We start from the raw sequence: 15,170 nt of genomic DNA, 5'->3' as shown, positions 1-15,170 counted from the left end.
GACAAGGTGTTGTATAAAACGAATAATTTATGATTTTGTTCGTGCATTGGGGCACGTAATACCGCACTCGGCGCGAGATTCGCCACTGGTCTATTCAACGCGGCGCTACGCGCCTTGTTGAATAGACCAGTGGCTCATCTCGCGCCTCGTGCGATATTCGTGCCCTATGCACTCACAACTCATAAATTATTCGTATACTGATGCATGGCTGGCCGTGCGTCCAGTAAATACTGATGCATGGCTTTCGAGCTTTCGTCTATGCCAAGCCAAAAGGAAATGCATACATATCCAGTAATTTTGTCATCAGGTAACACAATAGAAAAATAGGTTTTTGGCAAGAAAATTAACCATTCTATATTCTATAAATCAGATGACGCACATGTCTTTTCGTGCGTCAGTCGGAATATGCATGCGGTAACTATGGAATTTAGCCTAAACCCACTCGGCTTCGCCTCGTGGGTTAAGCATTCCATAGTTACATGTGTACCTTATGCACACAATTCCGACGGACACACTCAGACCTGTGCGTCATTTGTATAGTATACACTGCAAAATAGATTTTCTGCTTCTGAATGATTTCAAAAAGAAACTGATCAAGAATGTGTCTGAACGATTTCAAATTATGTATAACTGTAAATATTTTCATTTAATTATTATGAGGATAGGACAAAATATACGACACTAATACCAGTTGATACATGTACAAATGCACAACTGTTCTTACAAATGTATGAATAGTGTTACTGTTACTTGTTGTAATACGTACAACGGCAATGGACAATGCATCAATTGCAATTATTAATATTCATGCATTTCATTGATGGGAGAATGTAAATAAATGAGTAACAAAAAGCGTACACTTCTTCAATGTGGAGCGAAGCTTACCTCTTTAATTGCCCCTTATCATGCTTATACAACGTACACAAATGTAGTGTGCTAACATCTTTCCAAGAACATGGGAAGAGCCTCTATGCAATTTTATGTACAAAATTGTAGGAGAGTTGATCATATCACCGGATGCTTTTTTTCCGTGGCTCTGAATTTCGTACTCAGAGGACGAAATTTCGGCCAAAAATATCACTAGTTATTCACAAAGTCCTGAAAATTACAAATTAAGCAAAATTATGCAAATTATTCCCTCCGATTTTCGGGAAATAAACTTCAAATATCCCCTCTCCAAAAAGGTGTCTTATTGCGCAGTGTAAAATCGCATTATAATTCCAGACACGATTTTCGTAATGGAATAATCGACGTCTTTCGCACCTTGTCCTTGCATGAGAATCACAATTCATCCCATGAATCACCGTACACATTCTTACCGAGCGGACGATAAAGAAAAAATCGGCAAATGAGGCTCAAATTTCGTATTTTACGGTAAAATGTCTATCTTGAACATTTCGAACAGCTCACGCGATAAAACCTTGTGAGAAATCAACAACTTCTATTTAACGTGCTTTGTCTATGGGAGCTGCATGCGCGGGTGACGAGTTGCGGGTCCCTTCCTTAGCACAAAACTATTCCACATTCTTCGCATTTGAGGATGATAGCTACAAATTTCCGATATCGATCAGTGAACTCGTGGTTCTACTTCTAGTTCTATTGGAATCTTCAGCATTTTTCCTGTGAGTGGGATTTCATATATAGAATTTCAGTTACAAAAGTGTACGAAATGTGATTCAAACATGCATAGAAGTCTAAATATTAAAGGGACTGGGGAGGAGTGTTGGAACCCAAAATGCAAAAGTGCTATTTCATGAAGTGAAACAGGCAAAAACAAGGACCAATGTCTATGAAAGGACTAAGCAATGAAAAAGAATCGATGAAAAATACGGCATTATGAAGATATCTATGATTTTTTGAAGAGCGTTACATGTAACGCTCGTCAAAATCACGGGGGGTCGGCTTAGAGGCTCTCCGTTCAAGTGTTGTTTTTGCCTCCCTCTTTTGTCCGATTTTGGCACAGCGTTAATGTATTGCCTTCTCCTCGGCGAAAAGCAAGCCCAAGATATCGCCCCTATTGCGAGGCGAAACCCGGGTGCCTGTTCACTGGCTAGCGAGCGTTATCGGTGCATTTCCCGGGATCCGCCCGGCAGCTTGTAGCTGGCACGGGTCCGCTTGAACTCTGATCTGCTGGCTGCGTATAAATACCATCCACACTAACAATGGAGCCGTAGGTGGAGAGCGAGAGATCTGTCTCCAAGAAGAGGAAGACCATGAAAACCAGTGACAGAGTATGGAGATGGTGACAGAAAAATAAAATGTAGAGTCCCAATTCCCCTCAAGACACTAGAAGATAAGGGGCTGAACGACAGAGATGTCATTTCACTTCGGCTGGATCGGTAATAAATTTGTGAAACTCGGAAGACCTCTATAGTCATGCATACTAGTTCAGTGTGAGTAGGACCTATAACAACTGTTAGTGTTACAGTGCAGTGTTTAGTGTTGTTAGTGTAACGTTAATTGATAGAGATGTCACTTAGAGGATCTACACACACTATTGGCCTACTATTTAGTAATAGATCTACTGATAGTAGGCCTAGATTAGTAATTTTGTTAGGTGTCCTAATCCTATGCCACACCCTAACATTTTTCTATTAAACTAAAAGATATACTTATAGTCTAGGCCTATCAGAGTTTGCCTGAGATTTTTAATACTCACATATGTGGAGAAAGGCTACATGCAGATTCACAAAAAGGTGTATTCAGAATGCGATTGAGGTATGGTAGGTATCTTAGACCTATGTATTTTGAGACCCATAATTTAATGACATGAAAGTAGAATAGGGCAACATAATCCAGAATACGGTAAAATAGGAATTCGCGTATTATCTACATGCAAAACACTTTATTAGCGTGCCATTTCTTAATGTGAACAGCGATTTATGTGTAATTAATAGAGAAGCACATTTCAAAAAGGAGAAATGTTGAGCCAAATTTGGGATGTCATTCATAGGCACAAAAAATTTCCAGTTATGGTAACTATACACAGCCCAGTCGCTGTACGTACGTAGCGACAGTATTCGCACAGTGTACTTACAGCGTGTGGTCGGGCTACAGCTATAATGGCAGAGAAAAAGGGCCTCGGACTAGTTTATAGGAGTGGTAGACGCTGTAAGTACGGTACGCTGTGCGAATCCTGTCGCTATGTACCTACGTACAGCAACTGGGCTGTGTATAGTTACCATAAGTTAACATGGAAATTTTTTTGCCTATGAATGACATCCCAAATTTGGCTCAACATTTCTCCTTTTTGAAATGTGCTTCTCTATTACACATAAATCGCTGTTCACAGTAAGAAATGGCACGCTATTTGTGTTTTGCATGTAAATACGCGAATTCCTATTTTACCGTATTCTGGATTATGTTGCCCTATTCTACCTTCATGTCAAATTATGGGTCTCAAAATGTCGAAATAAGAAAGTTACGACACTCATCAGAACTGACGTTTGTTACAAATTGGCGATAGGCGAGAAATCCAATTTTACGAAACGACACTGAATGAATGAAAGTGTCAGCGAATCTGGTAACTCTCGGTTTTTACAAAATACTTTGTGGAGACTCAACTGTGTATATGTTGTCATCACAGCTATGATCGGACCAAAAACGTGAATTCACATGTTTGGTAAGGTACCAGTACTTTGTTATTGTCTCCGGTACACATGGCATTGCAAAAATGTTGATTGAAGTGTATCTATTGTGCGTACATACATAAGTGGCTAATGGCGTATAATGTACGATGCATTGTAGCGCAGTTCACTCAGTCTCTATAGTGTAGTGGTTAATGGTGTATGCTTTGTAGCACAGTAGGTGCTAATTGTTGAGAAAGGTCTGTCAGATATTATTGTGGGTATCTTTTGTAGAGCAACAGCCAGCATCGCATTCAAGGACCATCCTGACTAGGCAGCTCAGTGAAGCCAGTGACAGCCCCTCTGGTCAGTTGAGACCAGCCCTCCCAGCTACCCAGCTTGATGAAGCCAGTGAAATTCCCTCTCGTCAGTTTTGACCAGCTACCCAGCTCGGTGAAGCCAGTGACATCCCCTCTCATCAATTGAGACCAGCCCTCCTAGCTAACCAGCTTGATGAAGCCAGTGACATTCCCTCTCGTCAGTTTCGACCAGCTAGCCTATACCCGGCTTGGTGAAGCCAGTGATGTCCCCTCTCATCAGTCGAGACCAGCCCTCCCAGCTTGATGAAGCCAGTGACATCCCCTCTTGCCCATTGAGACCAGCCCTTCCGTTGGTACAAAAGGTTTGTACAAACTAACTTTAATTACCTGGTACTATTTTAATACACCTAGATCCAACAACTGTTTTGAACCTGCAAATGAAAGTTAATGTTGATATTTAGTACCGGTACACAAAACATCAATAAATTGAATAGATAACTCTGTGTTCTCAAACGATGCTGTTCTTATTCTTGCTGTAATTTAACTTATAACATTTTTTTTTTAACCCAAAGCTGTGGTAGTGGTTAATAAGATTATGGTTGTCTTGATCATTACTTTTAGGGTTACAAGTTACATAGTTTGTACATTGCAGCCACATATAGGCCTACTATATGATTGTATGTGGAATTATACAGACCCCCAAATCCCTTGCATGTGGCTGGATTGAAAGACATCATAGGCCCGATATGAGGTTGTATACACAACATTATAAATAAATAGGGCCTACTTTGTAGATGGGTAATTCCATGAAGTTGGGGCAGTGTCCATGTATGTAGCATCGTGATATTGACAAAATACATGTCAGCATAACTCAATATCAATTATGCTATACATTTATTGTTTGTAGGCTTTACATTTGCATTGAGGCCACACATTTTTCTGGAAATTTTGTGCCATTCAGACGCAATTTTAATGAAGTTATTAAACAATATGTAACACTGTGTCCTGGAGCATCGTGACGTGTCCACGTAGCATCGTGATATTTTAAAATTTGGTCCAAAGAGATAAATTATGGCAATGAGCTTGACCAAAATTTGATGCAATATGCATATTTACAAGGTATGAATAAGATAGCTAAATACCAGGTATCTCAAATTTCCTGTACACAGTTTCAATTTTAAAAGAAAATTACAAAATGTATCACGATGCTATGCGGTGTCCTTTTTTGTGTAAAACTGTGGAAAGGAGAGTTAAGATATTTAGCTATCTGACTAATCTAGTAATTATGCATATTATATCAAATTTTGGTCAAGCTAATTGCCTTAATTTGTCTTTTAGGACCAAATGTTTACTATCACGATGCTACATGGACACGTCACGATGCTACAGGACACCATTACATATCGTTTTAATAATTTCATCAAAATTGAGTCGGAATGGCACAAAATTTCCAGGAAAATGTATGGTCTCAATACAACTGCAAAGCCTATAAACAATACATGTATAGCATAATTAGTATTGAGTTATGCTAAAATGTCACACTTCGTGCCCCAACTTCACAGAATTACCCAGATGCACAATGAGAGGCTGAGGTCATCCCGACGTCATGTGCCTTCAACTCATCAAAAATTTGGCTAGGGTCTCTGTAGGTCTTATTTTCCTTTTTGCTATTTAAGTTCTACAGTAGACAGTCTATTTCTAACATATTTCATGGAGTTTTCTCTGTTGCATGTATGTGAGCACTACAAGATAAAGCTACCTGGTAGACTCTACACTGAAATACATGGGATAGCAAGTTCTGTGACTAAATTTACAGATTGGTGAAGAACTAACGGGACTATCCTAATTGTAAGTCCGTGTTAATGCCTTTCATTGTGTCTGATATACAGATGAACTCCAATCCAGATGCCCCTGTGAAATGGAAAAAGGACAAGTTCATGAATGCCGTTGCCTTCTCCAGTTAGATGTGGAGGAAAATGCTACTCTGAGGAAAGGACTTGGGTCAAATTGAAGTGGATCAAAACCTGGTGAGAGTGCTGACAGATATTGATTTTAGTGGAAAAGTGAGCAAAGAAAATGGGATTCCATCGGGATTCGAACCCGAGACCTCCGGATTGCTAGACCGGTGCTCTACCGACTGAGCTATAGAAAGCCCTAGTGCAGTGTTCGTCCCAGAAACCCTTAATTCTCAATGCTCGGGTGGTCAGAAGCTATAGCAGTGTGTTTGTGTGTTCAGTCGGTAGAGCACTGGTCTAGCAATCCGGAGGTCTCGGGTTCGAATCCCGATGGAATCCCATTTTCTTTGCTCACTTTTCCACTAATAATTTATATTCTTTCTGGTCAGTTTATTCTGTCTTTATTTGTTACAAACTCAAAAAGCTGCATCACTTCGGTGATCCCTCGCATTTATCCCCAAGTTGAATTATCCTTCGGGTTTATGCCAGGTTCAAGTGTGTGCGTGTGTGTCACACACAAACACACTGCTATAGCTTCTGACCACCCGAGCATTGAGAATTAAGGGTTTCTGGGACGAACACTGCACTAGGGCTTTCTATAGCTCAGTCGGTAGAGCACCGGTCTAGCAATCCGGAGGTCTCGGGTTCGAATCCCGATGGAATCCCATTTTCTTTGCTCACTTTTCCACTAATAATTTATATTCTTTCTGGTCAGTTTATTCTGTCTTTATTTGATATTGATTTTATCAGAGCCTGGGCAGATGTAAGGAGATACAGGTTACTGTAAAAGTGGATATTTTAGCGCGACTAATTTTTTGCGGTCGGCGGGGTAAGAAGAGCTTCGCATGTTTATAGTTCCACGGAATCAAGACATCAACTACTTGAACAAATGGCGAGCAAAAATATTCGCATGCTTTTATTTTCGCGCTAGTTTCGGCTTACGCGAAATGCGTGAAAATTTCAACCAACACCGCAAGAAATTTCCACTTTTACAGTAGATGATGAAGACGTCCCTTTGGCATGCATATTAGGGAATTTTTATGTAAATATCATAAATAAAATGAGCTATTTTCATTGGACTTTCAGCATATAACATAATTGCTTTCATCAGTACTAAACTTGTCATTGCTTGAATGATAGTCTTTAAAGAGAATATTTACTATGTGTATTACTGAATAGTTAATTGAGTCTATATGAGTAGTAAAATAATTTTTCATTGTAAATGTGTAGTAGTTACTTTATTACCAACATTCAGTCATTAGATGAGAGATCAATAGAATGTGCTTGTTGGCCTCTATTGCAGTGGAACAGCTAGCATCACATCCAAGTGCCATCACAGATATCCAGGTTGTTGAAGCCAGTGACACCCCCTCTCGCCAAATAAGACTGCCTCTTCTAGACTACGCAGCTCGGTGAGACCTGTGACATCCATCTCGCCAGTGGAAACCAGCCCTCTCTGCCACCAAGCTCAGTGAATCCAGTGACATCCCCTCTCATCAATCAGAACCAGCCCTCCCAACTACTTAGCTCCATGAAGCCAGTGACATCCCCTCTCATGTTCTTCTTTGTGGCTGGCAAATGTTTGAAAACTGAACTTGGATGACTTCAATATCATAATTATGTTGAGTGCATCCAAGTGATGGCAATGATAATAGCTCTGACACCAGTTCTTCCTGTAGGCCTACTGTCAATTTATGCCTTCATTGTGTATTATAGCAAAAGACATGTTACTAATGAAAAAGCTGCACCTTTGTACCAGGATTGTTGGGGATTCTGATAAATGCACATTGAACATGAATAACATCAATTCCAATCATAGACTACATTCATGTGATGGCAGTGATAACTGATATGACACTACATTTATATCTCTGAACTCTCTATTTCTGTCTTTCCTGTGAGGTAACAACAAACATGTTAGTACTCAAATGTGTGAATCAGAATGAAACGGTGAATTGATTGCCTGGAAAATTTGTTCTTGCCCCATGTAGCAAGTACTGAAAATAAATCCTGTAAACTCCTAAACTGCATGTGCGTTAAACTGTTACTGGAAACTGAAAGGGCTGCAATATCCAGGCACAAAGTGTTTTGTCCTTTTTTAGCTCACCTGAGCCGAAGGCTCAAGTGAGCTATTGCGATCGCTCTTCGTCCGGCGTCCGTCGTGCATCGTCCGTCGTCCGGCGTCCGTAAACTTTTTACATTTTCATCTTCTTCTCGAGAACCCCATGACCGATTTTCACCAAACTTGGCAGGTAGCATCCCTAGGGGGATAGGATCTCAATTTGTTCAAATGGGCACCATGGCCCACCTGGGGGGCCCCAGGGGGGCCCAAACACCCTAAAATTAAGGAATCTTTAAAAATCTTCTTCTCTAGAACCAGAAGTGATAGGGCTTAATTGATACTATGAGTAAGTACATTGATGACTGTAGTTTCAAGTTTGTTCATGGGGGAATCAGGGGTGCCCCCCTTGGGACCCAGGGGAGGGGGGTGGGGAGGAGTCCTAATGGGGCCTAAATTGTACATTTTCATCTTCACTTTGAGATCGCCATATCTGATTTTCACCAAACTTGGTAGGTAGCATCCCTAGGGGGATAGGATCTCAATTTGTTCAAATGGGCACCATTGCCCACCTGGGGGGTTCCTAGGGGGCCAAACCCCCTAAAATTAAGGAACCTTTAAAAATCTTCTCTAGAACCAGAAGTGATAGGGCTTAGATGATACTATGAGTTAGTACATTGATGACTGTAGTTTCAAGTTTTTTTCATGGGGTTGGCGGATTCATTCCCCCCCCCCCCCCCCCCACGCCCTTAGGACCCAGGAGAGGGCTGGGGAGAAGTCCAACACTTGTAATGGAGCCTGAATTGTACATGTTCATCTTCTTCTTGAAAACCTCAAGATGAATTTTGACCAAACTTAGCAGGTAGCATCCCTAGGGGGATAGAATCTCAATTCCTTCAAATGGGCACCATGTCCCTCTTGGGGGCCCCCTAGGGGGCCCACCCCCCCCCCCCCCCCCCCCCACATTGAGGAATATTTAAAATCTTCTGCTCTAGAACCAGAAATGATAAAGCAAAGTTAATACCATGAGTTTGAACATTGATGACTTTAGTTCCAAGTTTGTTAATTGCAGATTCAGATCCAGGACTGCCTGCCCCCTACCCCCCCCCCCCCCCCCCCCCCCGAGTTGAGGGGGGGGGGGGAGGGATCCATATGCAGACCTAAAGTTTCCAATGTTCTCAGGTAAGAGTGTGCAAGAATGCATGGAAGGTGAAATTGCGATACTCAGGTGAGCGCGTGACCCGCGGGTCTCTTGTTTTTCATTTGGTCTTTTTTCCCCCCTGTGTTTCCCAGGTGTTTCAGAGGTGAAAAACTACAATTACTCCGTTACGATAAAATATTGCATCAGTGTTTTAAAGTGAACTTAAGCAGGGCTGTCATGCACAACAGTGTACATCACTGAAGGGCCTTTCACACATTTCATTATTGCTCTAACTATTATTATTATTACTACTACTACTATTGTTGTTGTTGCTAATTTTTTATTACTATCATCATCTTCATAATGATTATTATCCTCATCATTTATGTGATCACTGATATCATGCCATGTGTTACATTCAAGTGGCACAGCAGGTCCTACACAGTAGCATTGTCCATCAGCATTTTGGAAGACACTTTTTCAGCACAACATTTTGTGATAACTCTATCAAATCACATTATTATGAGGACAATATTTTTGTGGTAAATGGAGTTTGTGCCCTTGTAATATTCATTGCATCTATATTTTGTGGCCAAAAAAAAAAAAAGTGTGAATTTTGATAAACAAATGTGTTGGAAGTGCTTCAAACAAGATGTTCAGTTTTCATTCACATAGATATAAAAATACATTGTAATATACATTTTGGTAGGTCCCTACATGATGTTCTACTGATATAATTGCATATGCTCAAACCCTAAACCAATTGTGTTTTGACAATGCAATATGTAGAAGGTCTCCACACTGAAATAGTATAGTGTTCTTTGTACTTGAAGTCATTAACCCTGTGACATTGATTCTTGGACTTCCACTTCAATAGTTTTTCCCTGGAAATGTGCAAGTTATTTGAAAGTGGTTGCATTTGTAAGGTTCTTTTAATTTACATGTTATAGTATTATTATCATAATTGTTCAATATGATAGGAGTATAATGTGTAGATGCCCAAATTGACTAATGACAGAATGCTGAGCAGTTTCTTTTTTCTTTTTTTTTTCTGCAAATGATTACCTTACCTGTGTCAATTGGCAATCTTTGCTTTACAACTATTTCTATTATGACATTTTATATTTAAAAGATATAGGCCTACATGCAAGTAGCCAGCACAGATTTGTTATCTCTACATTGTATATCACATCACATTACTGTGAGAGCAGTTTCTAAATACATGTAGCACATTTGCAATTAGAACCTGTGCTCATGATGCAACACCAAATGCAAATATACATGCAAAGATAAAAGAAAATGTAAGGTCAGTGTACCCTGGTACACACAACTTCTAATGTAGGTCCCATGTACACATGCAATTTATGTGTGCACATGGAATTTGTATTTATGCATGGTAGTATAACGTAAGTGTAGGGATTTATTTTGAACCTTTTATTATAAGTGTATCCCCCCTTCTTTTATTACAGGTACCACCCCTCTACACATAAATACGTCAACCCACACATACAGTAGTACCGGTATTCACATCCACATGCATCCACACACCCCACCTACAATTGTATCACAGACACACCACATATCACATGACATTTTCCACTCTTTCACTTCTCACCCATTGTTCCCTGTAATACTGAAATCATGCCTAAATCACCCAAGCCTGCACATCATTTACATATTATTATGAATATTTAGTTTTAACCTTTGTTTCTTTATTTGCATGTTTTGTTATGTTGATTTTGTGTATGCATATTTATGTAACAACCCACATTTACATGTAAACCCATGCCAAATTAAGTGAAGAATAAACTGGCTACAAGTTAGTTAGCCAGGGGACTCCTTTCAAGTAACACATGTGTGCTGCCCTAGTTTGCTTTTAGTGTGATGAGTGCTAGAGAGCTAAGTGAACCCTAGCCCTACATAAGTAATGTGTTAGATTTAAATTCACTGAAATATCACAAGATATTACCTGTGTATACAGGCCTAATTGTTAAGCGTCAATTTACCAATGAGAAAAAAATGTGTTCTGATGATAAAAACCCAATCAGGGTTCTAGATAAAACTGAGTGAATGTTGTTGACCTATGTGGAAATAATTGACTTGAACAGATTATTCCTTGTGTCTTGATTTTCTCCTTGTATAGGTGAACAAGACATTGCATCATGCATGGTTGCATTGTACATATGATAAATAAGAAAATGTATAAGATAGCCTCAGAAATTGTTGGATTGGTTATTAGACTATTACAGGTGTCACATTATTCAGTCTAGAAGACTAAAATGATCTGATTCCCAACATTTTTGTGTGTATCTGTGAAATAATTCCAATTAACCCTATTTATACAGAAAATAGGTAAGGCCTAAGCCATACCAATGACCAACTTTCTAACCTAGTATGTGCATGTGTCAATTGTGAAGAAAATCATCCACAATAAATGTTACAACTATTAAAGTCACATGAAATTACAAATACATGACAAGTTGTACCGGTAATAAAAATGAACTATTGGTTAGTTCCAATGCAAGTTTAGATATAACATTGTACTGGATACTTCGAATTCTCTGGCCTACTCGGTACTTGTGTTTCAAATCTTTGAAGAAAAAAAAATGGGTTTGCCATGAAGATTGCATTGAATTGCATGTACATGTAATAACACAACCCGTTTGTGTTTCATGTAATAATTACATGAATTGTAAATTATTGTAAATTGAGATTTCGTTGATTTTTTTTTCTACGTAGCCCGACCAGACGCCGTGCGAAGCACGGCAGTTACTGCGTACATGGTACCGACCTAGCGCTGGGCCGGCTGTGTCCGTCCTTACCCGGAAAAGTTTCTATGTACGTACACGCACAACCCAGTCGCTGTACATATAGCCCGCCCGGCGTCTGGTCGGGCTACGTATTACTTTACCGCATTCACCTATCCCGCTTTCGGTACTTCTCAACGAAGAATCTTGTAATAAATGGAGTTTGATGGCTTTTAGGATACGTAGCCTACCGAGTCTTCTGACGATAGAACTAGCTCTCATAATATCTTGGAAGAAGGACATGTGAATCTGAAAAGGAGGAGTCCTTTGATTTTAGGTTAGCGCTCTAATCATTAATGAAAACACGCAAGATCGTACAGCAGCTCGAGCTTAGAAGCACTAGCACTGGACACATGTGTATGATGATGCGAGTTATGGCAAGTGAAGTGCGGCCAGCGCTCGCCGCGCCCATAGCACAGCCAGCCGTAGAGCTAGCCACAATTGCTCTACGTATAACTACTAGTAGTTCCGCAGCTCACTCGGCATGTTGGCTTGATTTCGCTGTAAGTTGGCTTGATGTTCGCAGTCAACAAGCAGTATTCCGCAATTCAAATACGTATCGCCATCGTATCGAAGGGTCTTTTTCCAGAAAAGTATGTTTTGTTTTTCGCTTTTTAAAACATTTGAGAAGATTCCGATTTCCAAGATATTTTCACACATGTTAAGTTACATATCTACCTTTCATTTTATACCCAAAGCACCTTCTCTTTCGCATGTTTTGCACAACCGAACACTCATCCCCAGTCCCTTTAACTATGACAAGGTGCCAGTCACTCAACTATAAAATTTGAAGTAAAATGTGAATTTCTTCGCGTTTTTACATTTTCATGTCACGTTTTTTGCGATTTCGGTCCACACAAGGTCAAGGTTCTGTGAGGCTAATCTACGAAGTCTCGCGCGTGCTGAATGTCCGGTTATAGTACGCAAAAATGTGCGTGTCCGGAATTACCATGCTGTCCGGTACCTTAAATACCATACCTGTATATAACTGTTAGGTATTCAAAACAGGATCTCAGTTCAAGACGAGAATCATGCGACCAATCCACTGCACTGAAACCAACAGTGCACATCACAAAAAAGTAAATTTACCAGTACAGTAGTGTCTAGAGTACAGTGTCAGTAGAGAGGGGTTCCAGGCCGTGAGAAGGGCAATATTCCAATACCAACTCTTACAGCTTAGTTTCACCTTTTTGAATGTACAATAAGAGTGATCTGTACAAAAGTATGCAGAGATTCTACAATAGGATTTCATAATGTTTGCTTTAACGTAATAGTAGTCATACTACGTATTGTACACTACACTACACTGTCACTAATTTACTCTACACTACCGGTGTTCTACATGTCTTCTAATGTTACTTCATTTGACCGAAAGATCGGTCTGTATCTGTCCGTCGGGGAATTATTCCGCGGAGACTGCGTCTGGCTTCACGGATCCCCTCCGTATAGGAGGCCAGCGTTAATGGCAAAATATAAAAGAGTCCTCCGGACAGACGGATCTTTCTGTCTACTACTTCATCAGCATCACGTTTACATCACTTACCGTCGTCCATTGAATACCGCACAACAAAACAAGGCCGAAGCGAGGACGGCAATCCGTGTATTTTGTACACAAAACACCAAGTTACTACTACACTAGCGTCATATACTAGGTAGATAGATGGATTTTCGGTCAAAAACGGCAGGTGTATCAGCACATCACAATCAGCAGCCCTCTCTGTCAACTGGGAAGAGAAGAAGCCCAAGAAATCATGCGTCAGATTATAGTCCGTTTATAGTGTTATTGTACGACGACCGTGTTGTTTCTTTTCACGGGGACGCGGGATTTTCGCTACGCCTTTACCGGAGTCGTACTCGTAGGATCGGATCAAGAGTCACTGCGACCGCAGAGTAAACATAACATACGACGATTTGGCGTTGATGTAATGCGGGATCTACAGAGCGTGCGCTTATCCGGTACAAAATGTACGTACGTACGCGCGCGCGGTGCGGAAACGAGCTAGATAGCGCCGCTCGCGCTCGGTGTTCAACCAGTCAGCTCAAATAACCACCCTTGTATTACTGAAGTAGCTCAAAGGCCCTTTTTTCCTTCTCTCTTTCAACTTTATGAAAAGAATCAACTATCAAACTCAAAGTGCAAACAATCTGTATGAACTGCATTGATTTTAAAACAGTGGCACAATATGCCTAATTTCGGTATCTTCATAATTATAAATCTTTTCCCAGTGACTTTGAAATTAAGCAAGTATAAAGAATATCGTATCCCCTCTTTGATATCTCATTCAAAGCTCGATTAAAGAAATAATGACTAATTAATTGCAAATTTCATACTGTAGCAACTAAAAGTTTGCAAAAGAATTTTCATTTTCTGCCTTTGACTTTTTATTGATCATCGACATGAACGAGGTAGCCTAGTAATAATAATGATAATAATAATAATAATTATTATTATTATTATTATCATTATTATTACTATTATTATTATAATCATCTCTTGATTGCAACTTTATATAGGGACTACAAAGTTAGCTTCAAATTAATCATCAGCAACAATTTCCTTTGAACAAAGGGAAAAGTCACATAGTCTACCTCATCAGTAGCAATGATTAAAAATAAATAACACACCTAGATAGATCCTTGTCATTTGATTACTTAATTGTTTGATAATGATCATTCGTCCCATTTACTGTATTGCATCATCATTCATGTAATTTGGCTCCATTTACCTGTGCCTCGCTTAATAGTTTGATCATTTCATCTGTCACCCCATGAAATACTCTGCCCATTTCACTCATTTATGAACAGTCATTATTTTTCATTATTCTACAATATAGGCATACGATACGGTGAGTTGTGACAAAAAATGTGATCATTCAAGTTTCAACATCACATTCTTTCTCTCTCTCTCTTTCTTTCTCTCTCTCTCTCCCTCTCTGTTTCACACACGCGCTCACACACACACACACACACACACACATTCACTTATGCACATATGTCATCATTAATCATGTAGGTGATCATATGATTGATATAATTTATGATTTTGCTGGGACCGATGTACAGTAACACACGATGTGCTTTCCAAAGTCCACTCCAGATGACGCCATGTGATGGCGCCATGCCAGAATAAGGCGGATCGTTACGCTAGCTCTATGGAGAAAACTGGTTGCTGATGCAATATGCGGTATGACTACAAACTATCTTGGACCTACTAAAATAACCCCTCATGCATCAGACGATCTCGAATCCATCACTTCAACATTGAATCTCTATAAGCTATTGCTATATAGAGTATTCTAATCAGTAGATTTTGTCTGTACAC

At 39.9% G+C, this 15,170-nt stretch overlaps 1 protein-coding gene and 1 long non-coding RNA gene across 3 annotated transcripts in view; one reads left to right on the top strand and one right to left on the bottom strand.

Annotated features, from left to right (window-relative positions):
* Positions 1–13,479, bottom strand: part of LOC139723876 (E3 ubiquitin-protein ligase RNF13-like) — an 84,399-nt gene extending 70,920 nt beyond the window's left edge. For both annotated transcript variants that reach the window (XM_071635083.1, XM_071635084.1), the window contains exon 1: positions 13,392–13,479. The gene's annotated coding sequence lies outside the window, so the exon portion shown is untranslated. The remainder of the gene's footprint in view (positions 1–13,391) is intronic.
* On the top strand, positions 2,179–5,903 carry LOC139723852 (uncharacterized). Its single transcript, XR_011710387.1, has 3 exons — positions 2,179–2,339; positions 3,861–4,248; positions 5,776–5,903. It is a non-coding gene; the product is annotated as an uncharacterized lncRNA (long non-coding RNA).
* Positions 13,480–15,170: the final 1,691 nt, after the last annotated feature.

The sequence above is a fragment of the Diadema antillarum genome, unplaced genomic scaffold, assembly GCF_040938485.1.
Source record: "Diadema antillarum isolate AM-2024a unplaced genomic scaffold, OU_Dant_1.0 scf00000201, whole genome shotgun sequence".
NCBI lineage: Eukaryota > Metazoa > Echinodermata > Echinoidea > Diadematoida > Diadematidae > Diadema > Diadema antillarum.
This window is presented reverse-complemented; position numbering and strand designations above follow the sequence as displayed.